The sequence below is a fragment of the Salmo salar genome, chromosome 01 (assembly GCF_965601325.2).
Source record: "Salmo salar chromosome 01, fSalSal1, whole genome shotgun sequence".
NCBI classification, from domain to species: Eukaryota; Metazoa; Chordata; class Actinopteri; order Salmoniformes; family Salmonidae; genus Salmo; species Salmo salar.
The window spans coordinates 53,495,940-53,510,885 of NC_138291.1; the positions used below are offsets into that span (position 1 = coordinate 53,495,940).

General features: G+C 40.8%; 1 protein-coding gene across 1 annotated transcript in view; it reads left to right on the forward strand.

The window, feature by feature from the left end:
* dennd10 (DENN domain containing 10) overlaps positions 1–14,946 on the forward strand; it is a 40,639-nt gene that overhangs the window by 516 nt on the left and 25,177 nt on the right. The window lies entirely within an intron of this gene.

Consider the following 14,946-nt stretch of genomic DNA (forward strand, 5'->3'; position numbering starts at 1 on the left):
CCCAATTTCTATTGGCCAGAATATTACAGTAATGGATATTGGATCCACACGACGTTCAGTGCAGTTCGTTTTTTCGTATTGACATACCAACTAACGACCCATTCATTTAGGACTACGTAGGCCTACATTAGTTTACACACAACCTTTAATAGGCCTACTTTATCCGGGTGCAAGTCCAACATTCACCGATGAAAACTTTATCACTGGTAATTTGAGTTTTACAAAGCCTGTACCATAACAATAAAGCCAATCGCAATGTATAACCTAGTATGTACCGCAATAGACTTACATGTTTTAGTGATATATTCATTATTTTGCTATTGCTGAATTCCAATGAAAATAAGCATGATGTTTTCTTAATCCATTAAACTCGCACTGTTGGAATAAGATAACTGTAGGGTTTTTAGTCATTATCATTATTATAAAGCCCATCTTTGGTGACCCACACGTGTAAGAAAATCCAAAACATTGACATGATTATTAGGCTTATGTATATGATTATTCATTGTTATTTATATTATGCCGAGGTTACACTCTGTAAATGTAATCTAAGATTGACTTTGTATTTTGTATTTTTATTTATTATGGATCCCCATTAGCGGCAGCTACTCTTCCTGGGATCCGGCGAAATTAAGGCAGTTATACAATTTTAAAAACATTACAATACATTCATAACAGATTTCACAACACGCTAAGTGTGTGCCCTCAGGCCCCTACTCCACTACCACATATCTACAACACAAAATCCATGTGTACGTGCGTATGTTATCATGTGTGTGTATGCATGTGTCTGTGCCTATGTTTGTGTTGCTTCGCAGATGTATTTTTATCTGTTTTATAAATCTGATTATACTGCTTGCATCAGTTACCTGATGTGGAATAGAGTTCCCATGTAGTCATGGCTCTGTGTAGCACTGTGCGCCTCCCATAGTCTATTCTGGACTTGGGGACTGTGAAAAGACCCGAGTGGGTGCATGGGTGTCTGAGCTGTGTGCTAGTCGTTTAAATAGACAGCTCGGTGCTTTCAACATGTCAATATCTCTCTCAAATACAAGTAGTGATGAAGTCAATCTCTCCTCCACTTTGAGCCAGGAGAGATTGACATGCATATGATTAATGTTTTATCTCTGTGTACATCCAAGGGCCAGCTGTGCTGCCCTGTTCTGAGCCAATTGTAATTTTCCTTTAAAATATATCTGAAAGATTTCGAAGGCTGACTTCAGTTGAACTAATTTTACGTCGGGACACCTCATGATAGTAGGCAACAGGGCCAAGTCTCTGGCATTTCAATTGACTAATAGCAGAATGGTAGCCATGTCTTCTACGTGAAAACTGGGACGATTGGAAACTTTACTGAAGTCAGCAAGCATTGTGTTTATTTTAATCAATTACAACCCCAATAAGCATTTGTGTAGCGCACTGATCATACAATATCGCACGATTTATTGAAGGCCATTGTCTCCTTGCGTAGTAATATTCCCAGTTTCCCTCCGTGGACAGTGTCTTTTAAAACGTCCTGTGTACACAGTATAGGCCTATGATTTACATTTACATTTTATCTGCTGTAGGCCTATGTATCATATTGGCCTCTATTACTCAATGAGGAAACGGACTTTTTGAAGTTACAGACTGATAAACAGTAGGCTAATGCATTTACTACAGCACTAAAACAGAATATGAGTAATAATAAACAAATAGTATTATTATTATTATTATCAGTTCATCCGTATTATTGTTACACAAATGATAATATTAATAGCCGTATAACAATACATGCCCTTATTTATTTAGTAGGCCTAACGATTAACAGTTAGACCTACTTTAGTGAAATGATGCAAGATACATAATTTTTTTCTACAACATAGCAAGATCCCCCTTATATTACACTGGTCTCATTCTTTGAATGGTTTCTTATTTTAATCCATCCAATGTACCAGTGATGAAGGAGAATTGCTCAAAGGCTGTCCAAAAGTGCGTCACCTATTGGTAGAGTTGTCAATGCAAAAATATTTAGGCCTACATATGCGGATAATCGTTTGTTTATCGGTGATTAAGAAAAATCTGTCTTTTCAGTTGCAGTCTTTTGAGTTGCATATCTGTTTGTAAAGATAATTATGAAATAAGTACAGGTTTTTCTTTACAGCATCAGTCACGGATTGTGCGGACTTCCTCTCGGTTTTGACAGTCATGGTGCGCTGCCGTCCTCAAGTGGACGTCTTGTGAAAGTGCGCTTGAATTGGGCTATTGTAGGCTTTTACACCATTATTAAAATGTGTAGAGTAAATATTTTTGCAAACGCTTTAAATGTGTTAATTTCAGTTACAGGAAACAACAAGCAAGTGAGAAAAATAGTTTAACTATGTATTCAAAGTTGTCCTCGTCGAGAAACGTATGGTGTCATTGCTTTGTATAGACATTTCTGATGTAAGCCTATTTCATTTCGATGAATATGTGTAAATATGAAATATTTCACATAGTAGGCCTAGGCTAGACCTCAAACTATTTGTCAAAAATAATAAAGTCATTGTTGAGTCAACTTTTTTAACATAGGCTATGTTGCATTGACATAGCAAAACTGTAGGGTCACTATAATTTGATATCTTTCCATGTTCATTACATTTAAACGGATGAAAATAGCTGATAAGTAATAATTACAAGCCAACAATTTTGGCATAATGCATAATGACTATGCCTATTGAAAAATTACCATGCGTAAACTATTGTTGAATGATAAGGTGCGTGGGTAAAGTAGGACCAGTAGACCTAAACCTGCATAGCCTATGATTTATCCGATTTTCATTAGGCTAAATGTTAACAGCGTGTCATTTGCACGCTGTTACATTTTTGAAAACTAATTCTGGTGATGAAAACAAAATAAGATTACACATTTGCTAATAACTTTGCCTATCTTCATAGCCCTGATATTGTAGATTTTGATCGGTCTTAAACTTAGGAAAAGAAAGTGTGTGGGGGTGTGTTGAATTATCTACACACATTTGACAGCATGGCATAGGCCTTTCTCAAGCCATCTTGAAATCTACCTTAGGCCAGTGTAAACCCGTCATCTTATATATCATTGAGTTAATTAAGCCGCATACAAACATGGTCTCTTTGCTTTCTTGAGTATGGCAGCTCCAAAATGCAGGTGTTTCAGCCTTGCTCAGTGCTGGAAGAACTGGAAGGGAAGGCGGCCAAATAAGGTGTTGGCTTTGGGGATGATCAGTGAGATATACCTGCTGGATAGACTTATAGATGACCTGGAGCCAGTGGGTCTGGCGATGAATATGTAGCGAGGGCCAGCCGACTAGAGCATACAGGTCGCAGTGGTAGGTGGTATAAGGTGATTTGGTAACAAAACGGATGACACTGTGATAGACTGCATCCAGTTTGCTGAGTAGAGTAATGGAAGCTATTTTGTAGATGACATCGCCGAAGTCAAGGATTGGTGGATAGTCAGTTTTACTAGGCTAAGTTTGGTGGCGTGAGTGAAGGAGGCTTTGTTGCGAAATAGAAAGCCGATTCTATATTTGATTTTGGATTGGAGATGTTTAATATGAGTCTGGAAGGAGAGTTTACAGTCTAACCAGACACCTAGGTATTTATAGTTGTCCCACATATTCTAGGTCGGAACCGTCCAGGGTGGTGATGCTAGTCGGGCGGGCAGGTGCGGGCAGCAAAAGGTTGAAAAGCATGCATTTGGTTTTACTAGCGTTTAAGAGCAGTTGGAGGCCACGGAAGGAGTGTTGTATGGCATTGAAGCTCGTTTGGAGGTTTGTTAGCACAGTGACCAAGGAAGGGTCAGAAGTATACAGAATGGTGTCGTCTGCGTAGAGGTGGATCAGGGAATCGCCCGCAGCAAGAGCAACATCATTGATATATACAGAGAAAAGAGTCGGCCCGAGAATTGAACCCATAGAGACTGCCAGAGGTCCGGACAACATGCCCTCCGATTTGACACACTGAACTCTGTCTGCAAAGTAGTTGGTGAACCAGGTGAGGCAGTCGTTAGAAAAACCAAGGCTATTGAGTCTGCCAATAAGAATACGGTGATTGACAGAGTCAAACGCCTTGGCCAGGTCGATGAAGACGGCTGCACAGTACTGTCTTTTATCGATGGCGGTTATGATATCGTTTAGTACCTTGAGCGTGGCTGAGGCGCACCCGTGACCGGCTTGGAAACCGGAATGCACAGCGGAGAAGGTACGGTGGGATTCAAAATGGTCAGTGATCTGTTTATTAACTTGGCTTTCGAAGACTTTAGATAGGCAGGGCAGGATGGAAATAGGTCTGTAACAGTTTGGGTCTAGGGTGTCACCCCCTTTGAAGAGGGGGATGACCGCGACAGCTTTCCAATCTTTAAGGATCTCGGACGATATGAAAGAGAGGTCGAACAGGCTGGTAATAGGGGTTGCAACAATGGCGGCGGATAGTTTTAGAAAGAGAGGGTCCAGATTGTCTAGCCCAGCTGATTTGTATGGGTCCAGGTTTTGTAGCTCTTTCAGAACATCTGCTATCTGGATTTGAGTGAAGGAGAAGCTGGGGAGGCTTGGGCGAATAGCTGCGGGGGGATGGGGACGGGGACGGGGGACGGGGGGGGGCGGAGCTGTTGGCCGGGGTTGGAGTAGCCAGGAGGAAGGCATGGCCAGCCGTTGAGAAATGCTTATTGAAATTTTCGATTATCATGGATTTATCGGTGGTGACCGTGTTACCTAGCCTCAGTGCAGTGGGCAGCTGGGAGGACGTCAAATCATGTTATATGTACAGTAGCTTTGATTGGACTGATCATGTCAACATCATACTTTCAAAATCTTAGCTAGCAGTCATCATCATGAATAAAGTCGACAATCTACTGGCAAATCCTTTTTAATCCTTGTAATATGAAGAGGAATAATGAAGATAAATGATAGATAAAACGTATCGGAGCTCATCGGCCATTGGACATAAACATTACACAACAAATTGGAAATAGCAAATTCAACAAGGAGTTTGAGTTTGAGTTTATTTTTACAGGGACAGTGGACATTAATCAACGTTTCAGTAAAAGTGCCGGTTTTAGCCAGCCGGCTAATTTTCAACCGTAGTCCCTGGTCAGGTTATGAAAATAATTACAATAACAATACAGACAATCATTGAGCAGTGAGCACATGCAGAGCAACATAGGTCAAGCAAGACATAGCATACAGACAGAGCAACATAGCACAAAAAGCAACAAGACAAAATCCATAAAAGCAACAAAGTGTTTCCACACCTCACAGCTACAGACAACATGGAAAGCAGCAATACACAGCTAGGGATTATGTTCACAAATCTGATTGGCCTTTAGCCGTATCTTCATGTTTTTTGTGAAAGTGTGATAGGTGGTGCAGTTATGTGTTTCTGATGGCAGTGTATACCAAACATGGGAAGCTCTCACGGAGAAAGCAGATTGACTAAGGGAACTATACAGTCACCTCTCAAGGTAGACCTTGTGGATCTGCTGCCATATGTTTGGGTTTTCTGTTTAACAAAAGTACTGAGTGGAGGGGGAGCCAGGCCATTTAGGATCTTGAATACAAGACATGCGTCTGTGTATTTTACAAGATATTCCCAACTCAGGAGCTCATGCTTTCTGAGGATGTAACAGTGATGATGGCTATTGGGCTTCCTATCAAGCACTTTGAGAGCCTGTTTGTAGACAGACTGAATAGGTTTTAATGTTGTATAGCAAGCTTGGGCCCAACTAGTCAAGCAGTATGTTAAGTGGGGGAGTATCATAGATTTGAAATACAGTTTTGCTACCTCTGTAGTCAAACAAATTCGTATAAATTGGAAATTAGCTGGGTTGAATTTGGTTATTTGAATTACTTTTTTCACCTGCTTTTTAAAAGAGAGTTTGGAATCAAGTATGATGCCAAGGTACTTAAAATCAGATACCACCTGGAGCTTCTCCCCTGACACATAGACATCTGGCTCAGTAGCATCTGTTGCCCTCTTTGTGAAGAACATGCAGACAGTTTTTTTCCCATTGAGATGCATACAAGAGTCACTGAGCCACTTTGTAACCTGGACCATGACAGTAGTGAGTTCTTGTGCAGCTTCTTGTTTTCTCTTTGCATGCACATATATCACTGTATCATCTGCATACATTTGAACTTCAGACCCAGTACAGACAGACGGCAGATCATTAATGTACAGGCTGAACAGGAGGGGCCCCAGTATTGACCCTTGGGGCACGCCCACATCATAGCTAAGAGTGGGCGGCAGCTCATTGCTCACTCTGACACACTGAGTTCTGCCTTCAAGGTATGATTTCATCCATCTCAAGGCATCGGGGGAAAAGATGAGTCCAAAAATGTATTGTACTGTATGCTGCTGCATAAATTATGTAATTTGCCAGGGAGATATGTATACTTTAGCTAAGTGTATGTTGTGTAGTAAGATGTCCATGTGCCTCACCCTAATCATTTGGTATATTTACCGCTCTTAAATGTCGCCTACTGTTCTGACTTGGTGGTGCACATGTAGCCTATAACCTGTTTTAGCTTTCATTGGCTGACTTGGTGTACAGGGAGAACACTGTAAGAACGGCCCATGTTCTGAATTCTGTCGTTGTACATTTCAAAGGTGCTAAACAAATAGTTATATTTACTAATGTTACGTCCGTCCTAGCTTGCTCATTAATGTCTTAATCGAAATTACGGATTGCCTCTCATTCGCTTGTCGTCCCATTATGCCATAGTTTCTACATCTCAATTGTCATTGAAAACCATATTTTTTAAAGCAAGTCAGCTATATCAGCTATGTTTTTTTAAAAGGCAGTAAATGAGGCTGAATTAACTGTTCCGCTGCCAGACAAGGCTCCGCTGATAGCCAGGTGTAGCAGTGGTAAGATGTTGGTACAGCTTTATGTAGGCTGTTTGTGGCCACCGTTTGTCACCGTTATAGTGCAATTAATGTGTTGTGTTGTGTAGTGGCTTTGCTGGCATGCATCCCACTTGTTTTTGTTTTGCCCCACCAAGATTTACATGCTAAAATCACTACTACGTTAGGCCTATATTTTACACATCTTCTTATTAGCTCTTTTCGAATTTGGCAAAAGTATTCAGATCCCTTGGATTTCTTCACATTTTATTGTGTTACAAAGTGGTATTAAAATGGATTTAATTGTATTTTTTGGTCAATAATATACACAAAATGCTAATGTCAAAGAGGATGAAATATTTAAACATGTTTTAAAGATGAATAAAAAACGAGAAAGTACATTTCCTGAAGAAAATGTAGTGCGCTTGCTAGCTTGTATTTATGGATCTGAAATACGTTATAGCACTGCAGTAGTGATGGTAGTGATTGGTTATAGTTGAAAAAGTAAGTAGATGTAAAAATGTATTGATTGGATAGGATAGCCTGAACATGATGAAGTTGTTTTTGTGCCTCTAGCTTAAACGGTTCAAGAGTTACTTTTGGTGAGTTATTTTATGCTAAGTGTGCACATTTATATAGTTATAATTGATCAGAGTTTTAAGAATTGAAAGTTACGATAGCCTGAACATGAGACAGTTGGCGTGATGTCTCTAGCTTGAATGGTTCAAGAGCTGATGGGTTGTGTGATGCAAATGTATATGGTTATTAGTTAATGAAATAGTTGAAGAATTTGAAGATAGGATTAACATGAGAAAGTTGGTTTTGTGTCACTAGCTTGAATGGTTAAGGACTTACTGTTGGTGAGTTATTTTATGCAAATTGTTCAAATGTTTTTAATAATTATTGTGATTTATATAGCACATTTCTACCAACTGAGGTACTCAAAGCTGCATTGCTTGCTGTTTGGGTTTCTGTATAACACTTTGTGACACCCGCTGATGTAAAAAGGGCTTTATAAATAAATGGTAAACTCATCTCATACACCACCAATGTGTAGCACCCACTTGGGTGATGCACGGCAACCATTTTGGTGCCAGAACACTCACCACACATCAGCTATCAAGGTGGGGAGTGATACATGCCAATTAGGAATGAGGGGGGTGAATAGGTGGCCATGATGGAATTTAGCCATGACACCGTGTTTAACACTCTTACAATGAGTGCCGTATCATTTTTAATGACCACAGAAAGTCTGGACACCTGTTTAACATCCTATCTGAAAGACAGCACCCTACACAGGGCAATTTCCCCTTCACTGCCCTGGGGCATTGGGATCACCTTAGACCAGAAGGGAAGAGTGCCCCCTGCTTGCCCTCCAACACCACTTCCAGCAGCAGCTGGTCTCCCATTCAGGGACCAACCCTGCTTAGGTTCAGAGGAAAGCCAGCAGTGGGATGCAGGGGCATCTTACTATATAGTGTATATAAAACAAATGAGGGACCTGTTCCCATTGTTTTTGTTGTCATAGATTTAGTAAACAAACGAAGCAATGCTTCAAATCATGTAGAAGGCTCTCACGGAGCTCCTTGAGCCTTACATATATGGAGATCACCAGACGGTTGCATGTCAAAATGACCCACTCTTTGATGATATGCACAGAACATTGTGTGGTTTTAACCCTTAAGCTACTAAATGGGGTCAAAATTCTTCAAACGTTTCATGACTTTGTCAATCCACTTGTTCTTAACAAATTTAAATCATTGTTTAATGTTTCTGTATCAACATGGACTTAAAAAAAAAAACACGTACTTCCGCCTATAGAAATTTGATAAATAGGAACTTTATTTAAATCTAAGTTTCTCTGGAGACATAATTACAAGTTATCCATACCACCAAAGGGTGGAGGGGGACCTGTATCAGTGATTTTGACTAGATAGACAGATAATCTGCAAAGATATACAGGTAACTACCAAAATAAAGGAAACACTTATGAGGGATACAAAGTATATTGAAAGCAGGTTCTTCCACACAGTGCTGGACTAGTGCATACCTCTAAGGGGGCACCAGGGCATGTGCCATGCGTGCCCGTTCGGTAAGACAGCCCTGCTTCCACTGCAATTAACATTCCATCATGCTTAGGCTCATGTCTAAAATAGCCCCATTTCTCATTGTTTTGGCTACCATGGCTAGAAGATGAGATCTCAGTGACTTTGAACAAGGGGTCTCAAAGGAGTATAGGGGGTTTAAAGGGTGTGTGTGTGTGTGCGTGTGCGTGTGCGTCTGTCTGTCTGTCTGTCTGTCTGTCTGTCTGTCTGTCTGTCTGTCTGTCTGTCTGTCTGTCTGTCTGTCTGTCTGTCTGTCTGTCTGTCTGTCTGTCTGTCTGTCTGTCTGTCTGTCTGTCTGTCTGTCTGTCACCAAATCTCAACCCAATTGAACACTTATGGGAGATTCTGGAGCAGCTCCTGAGACAGTGTTTTCCACCACCATCAACAAAACACCAAATTATGGAATTTCTCATGGAAGAACGGTGTCACATCCCTCCAATAGAATTCCAGACACTTGTAGAATCTATGCCATGGTGCATTGAAGCTGTTCTGGTGGATCAATGCCCTATTACGACACTTTATGTTGGTGTTTCCTTTAGCTCCCGGTGTACTTGCCTATAATTACCTTTTTTTTGTGCATATAACAAATCTGCCAATGGTATAAATACTTGATAGAACTGAAAAACAGAATTCAGATACACTCTGTATTGATGTGTATTCCCCCGAAAAGTAGTTATTCTAGGAAAAATCAAAAAAAAATCGAGGTTTCTCTGGAGACATAATTACAAGTTACATATCATCAGAGAGTGGAGGGGGACCTGTATCAGTGATTTTGACCAGATAGACAGATCACCTGAAATATGGAGCACCTTATGTACTAGCCTATGGTTATAACTGGTTATAACTGGGTATGACAATGTACAAAATCAACATTACCTTAGATATATGCTTAGTCGCAGTCAAAACAGCTAAAGAAAGTGTCAGTGGTATTAAAATGTAAATGTATTCGTCATTTAGCAGACGCTTTTATCCAGAACGACTTACAGTAGTGAATGCATACATTGCATATATTTTTTTTTAATATATTTTTTTTGTACTGGCCCCCCGTGGGAATCAAACCCACAACCCTGGCGTCGCACACACCATGCTCTACCAACTGAGCCACAGGGAAGACTGCTAGAACTGAATACTTGCTAGAACTGTAATACAGAAACCAGCTACCCTCTGAATGTACACATAGTGCTGTATTGGTATGTATTCTCCCACAAAAGTTATTTTACTGAAAATGTTATATAAATACCAGAATTCCAATCAAAATAAAATGTAACCTTTATTTCGACAGGAATTCCATATTTTGTTGTGTCACAGCCTGAATTCAAAATGGATAAAATTTATATTTTTTCTCACCCATCTACACACAATACCCCATAATGACAAAGTTATAACATGTTTTTAGACATTTTTGCACATTTATTGAACATTAGATTTAGAAATAGAGTACATTCGGAAAGTATTCAGACCCCTTGACTTTTTCCACATTTTCTTACATTACAGCCTTATTCTAAAATTGATTAATTTTTTATTTTTATTCAATCTACACACAATACCCCAAAATAACGAAGCAAAAACAGGTTTTTAGAAACTTTTGCAAATGTATTAAAAAATTTAAAACAGAAATACCTTATTTACATAAGTATTCCTTGGTGTCCACATCACCAACAAACTAACATGGTCCAAGCACACCAAGACAGTCGTGAAGAGGGCACAACAAAACCTATTCCCCCTCAGGAGACTGAAAAGATTTGGCATGGGTCCTCAGATCCTCAAAAGGTTCTACAGCTGCACCATCGAGAGCATCCTGACTGGTTGCATCACTGTCTGGTATGGCAACTGTTCGGCCTCCGACCGCTTGGCACTACAGAGGGTAGTGCGTATGGCCCAGTGCATCACTGGGGCCAAGCTTCCTGATATCCAGGACCTCTATACCAGGCGGTGTCAGAGGAAGGCCCTAAAAATTTTCAAAGACTCCACCCACCCTAATCGTAGACTGTTCTCTCTGCTACGGCACAGCAAGCGGTACTGGAGTGCCAAGGCTAGGTCCAAGAGGCTTCTAAACAGCTTCTACCCCCAAGCCATAAGACTCCTGAACATCTAATCAAATGCCAACCCAGACTATTTGCAAAAACCAAGCCATGAGTTTGAAGAAATTGTCTGCAGAGCTCTGAGACAGGATTGTGTCGAGGCACAGGTCTGGAGAAGAGTACCAAAAACTGTCTGCAGCATTGAAGGTCCCCAAGAACACAGTGGCCTCCATCATTCTTAAATGGAATAAGGTTGGAACCACCAAAACTCTTCCTAGAGCTGGCCGCCCGGCCAAACTGAGCAATCTGGGGAGAAGGGCCTTGGTCAGGGATGTGACAAAGAACACGATGGCCCCTCTGACAGAGCTCCAGAGTTCCTCTGTGGAGATGGGAGAACCTTACAGAAGGACAACAATGTCTGCAGCACTCCACCAATCAGGCCTTTATGTTAGAGTGGCCAGAAACAAGATTCTCTGGTCTGATGAAACCAAGATTGAACTCTTTGGCCGGAATGCCCAGCGTCACGTTTGGAGGAAATCTGGCACCATCCCTACTGTGAAGCATGGTGGTGGCAGCATCATGTTGTGGGTATGTTTTTCAGAGGCAGCGAGTGGGAGACTAGTCAGGATCGAGGAAAAGATGAACGGAGCAAAGTACAGAGAGATCATTGAGGAAAACCTGCTCCAGAGCACTCAGGACCTCAGACTGGGGTGAAGGTTCACTTTCCAACAGGACAGGGACCCTAAGCACAAAGACAAGACAATGCAGAAGTGGCTTCGGGACTAGTCTCTGAATGTCCCTGAGTGGCCCAGCCAGGTGTCTCAAGCTTGACGCGTCATACCCAAGAAGACTCAAGGCTGTAATCGCTGCCAAAGGTGCTTCAACAAAGTACTGAGTTTAAAGGGTTTATTGTTAATACATTTGCAAACATAAAACTGTTTTTTTTCGTCATTATAGGGGTATTGTGTGTAGATTGAGGGGGATTAAAAAACATCTATTTTAGAATAAGGCTGTGACATAACAAAATAATACATGTCAATACATGCTAGGATCACCTTTGGCAGTGATTACAGCTCTTTCTGGGTAAGTGTCTAAGGGATATGCACATCTGATATATTGTATAATATTTCTACAAAGCCAACACCTCCTTTGGCCGCCTTTCCTTCCAGTTCTCTGCTGCCAATGAATGGAACGAATTGCAATTATTTTTTTTTAATCACTGAAGCTGGAGACTTATATTTCCCTCACTAACTTTAAACATCAGCTAACCGATCGCTGCAGCTTTACATAGCCCATCTGTAAATAGCCCATCCAATCTACCTACCTCATCCCCATATTGTTTTTATTTACTTTTCTGCTCTTTTGCACACCAGTACGGAGAAGAAAAAAAAAAGTATGATATTTATGAAATGTATGCATTCACTACTGTAAGTCGCTCTGGATAAGAGCGTCTGCTAAATGACTAAAATGTAATGTAAATGTACTTCTACTTGCACATCATCATCTGCACATCTACCACTCCAGTGTTAATTTGCTAAATTGTAATTACTTCGCTACAATGGCCTATTTATTGCCTTACCTCCTCATGCCATTTGCACACACAGTATATAGACTTTATTTTTCTCTATTGTGTTATTGACTGTTTGTTAATTCCATGTGTAACTCTGTGTTGGTTGTGTCGCACTGCTTTGCTTTATCTTGGCCAGGTCGCAGTTGTAAATGAGAACTTGTTCTCAACTAGCCTACCTGGTTAAATAAAGGTGAAATAAAAATAAAATAAATTATTAAAAAAATAAAAAATTAAATCTCTGTCAAGTTGGTTGTTGATCATTGCTAGACAGCCATTTTCAAGTCTTGCCATAGATTTTCAAGCCGATTTAAGTCAAAACGGTAACTAGGCCAATCAGGAACATTCAATGTTGTCTTGGTAAGCAATTCCAGTGTATATTTGTCATTGTGTATTGTCCTGCTGAAAGGTGAATTTGTCTCACGGTGTCTGTTGGAAAGCAGATTGAACCAGGTTTTACTCTAGGATATTAACCGTTGTTACCGGTGTAGAGAGGAGGCAGTTGCAGGTTTAGAGCTACTGAATTTATTTACATTTTTACATATACATTTTAGTCATTTAGCAGACGCTCTTATCCAGAGCGACTTACAGTAGTGAATGCATACATATCATTTCATGCATTTTTTTTTTGTACTGGCCCCCCATGGGAATCGAACCCACCACCCTGGCGTTGCACACACCATGCTGGCGTTGCAAACACCATGCTCTACCAACTGAGCCACCATACATCAAAGCGGGACGAAACCCAAACGCTGTTGTGCTCAAAATATATCTTCATAAACAAAAAGGCACAGGGCGAACCCAAAGTGCAGAATATAAAGTACTCAGGAAATATGAGAGATTCCTCTCAGGAAAACAAGTAACATTTACAATGACCGACAAAGACAAATGGCAGAGGGAGTATATATACAGTGATAAAGTGGGGATTGAAACCAGGTGTGTGTAATGATGACGAGACAAGTCCGGGGTTGATGTGTGAAGGGTATTTGCCAGCAGTAGGTTCAGCAGCAGCTAGAAGGCCGGCGATGCCGAACGCCTGGGCTGGACAGGACAGGAAGTGATAGCGAAGGCTGGTGTGACAGTTCCCCCCCAGTTTTATGTTAGAGGATTTGGGCATGATTTTTGAAGCATACTGCCATTATTAGATTTTTGTACTAATGTGGATTGTTCTTTGGAAAAAGGCTGCACATTACATTTTCGTTTGACAGAATATGCAAATTAACCAACTTTGCTTAAGTGTTTTAGTGAGAAAAAAATATAAATCGGATAACAATTACATATGTAATAATAATAATCTGATATTTTGCTATGATTGTTGCTTTTTCCAATAGTTTCTTCTTGGTAATCCATGCACACGACATGCTCGTCGAACATCTCATTCCAAAATCATGGGAATTAATATGGAGTTGGTCCCCCCTTTGCTGCTATAACAGCCTCCATTCTTCTGGAACATTGCTGCAGGAAGTTTCTTCCATTCAGCCACAAGAGTATTGGTGAGGTTGGGCACTGATGTTGGGCGATTAGGCCTGGCTCGCAGTCGGCGTTCCAATTAACCCCAAGGTGTTCAATGGGGTTTAGGTCAACGCTGTGTGCAGGCCAGTCAAGTTCTTCCACACCGATCTTGACAAACCTTTTCTGTACGGACTTCACTTTGTGCACGGGGGCATTGTCATGCTGAAACAGGAAAGGGCCTTCCCCAAACTGTTGCCACAAAGTTGGAAGCACAGAATCATCGTATGCTGTATGCTGCATTCGTATGCTGCATTAAGATTTCCCTTCACTGGAAGGGAAATCTGAAATACTTGATAGCTACCTACACAAATAGCTAGCTAACACACTCCACATACCCTCTCTTGACTGACCCACCACAGCCAAACCATCCCAGTACCAGAAGTATACACCCCTCACCTGATCAACCCAGACAGACTCTGCAGCGTCCTGCACAACAGTTATTATTATCATTATTGATATGTTTGTTTTTATTTACTTTACGACCCCCCCATCCTGGGAAAAATATGATTTGTCCCCCCCAATATATCACTGAAACATAACTATGTAATTTAAATAATATTAATAATACGCAATGAAAGCAATTGTGCTGATTATAGACACTTAATAGCGCGTTTTTAAGTTTCAAAAGATTGCAACCCTCCCCACCCTTTGCCTCACAATGGTTTGATCCACTGCTAGTTCCTTAGCTTGCTAGGTAACAGAGAGGTCGTATCTACTGTCTGAAAGGCACTCAATGCAAGTAACTGACGTGAGGTTAATCCAGTCAATCGCGCACACACACTAGCTGAAAATGCAGAGCTAGCGCGCAAATATTAACTATTAAGCTAGCTAGTACCTATTCCATTTATGTGGCGTCGTCAAAGATGGAATCAGCATGCAGATGATGTAAGTTAGTGCTTCA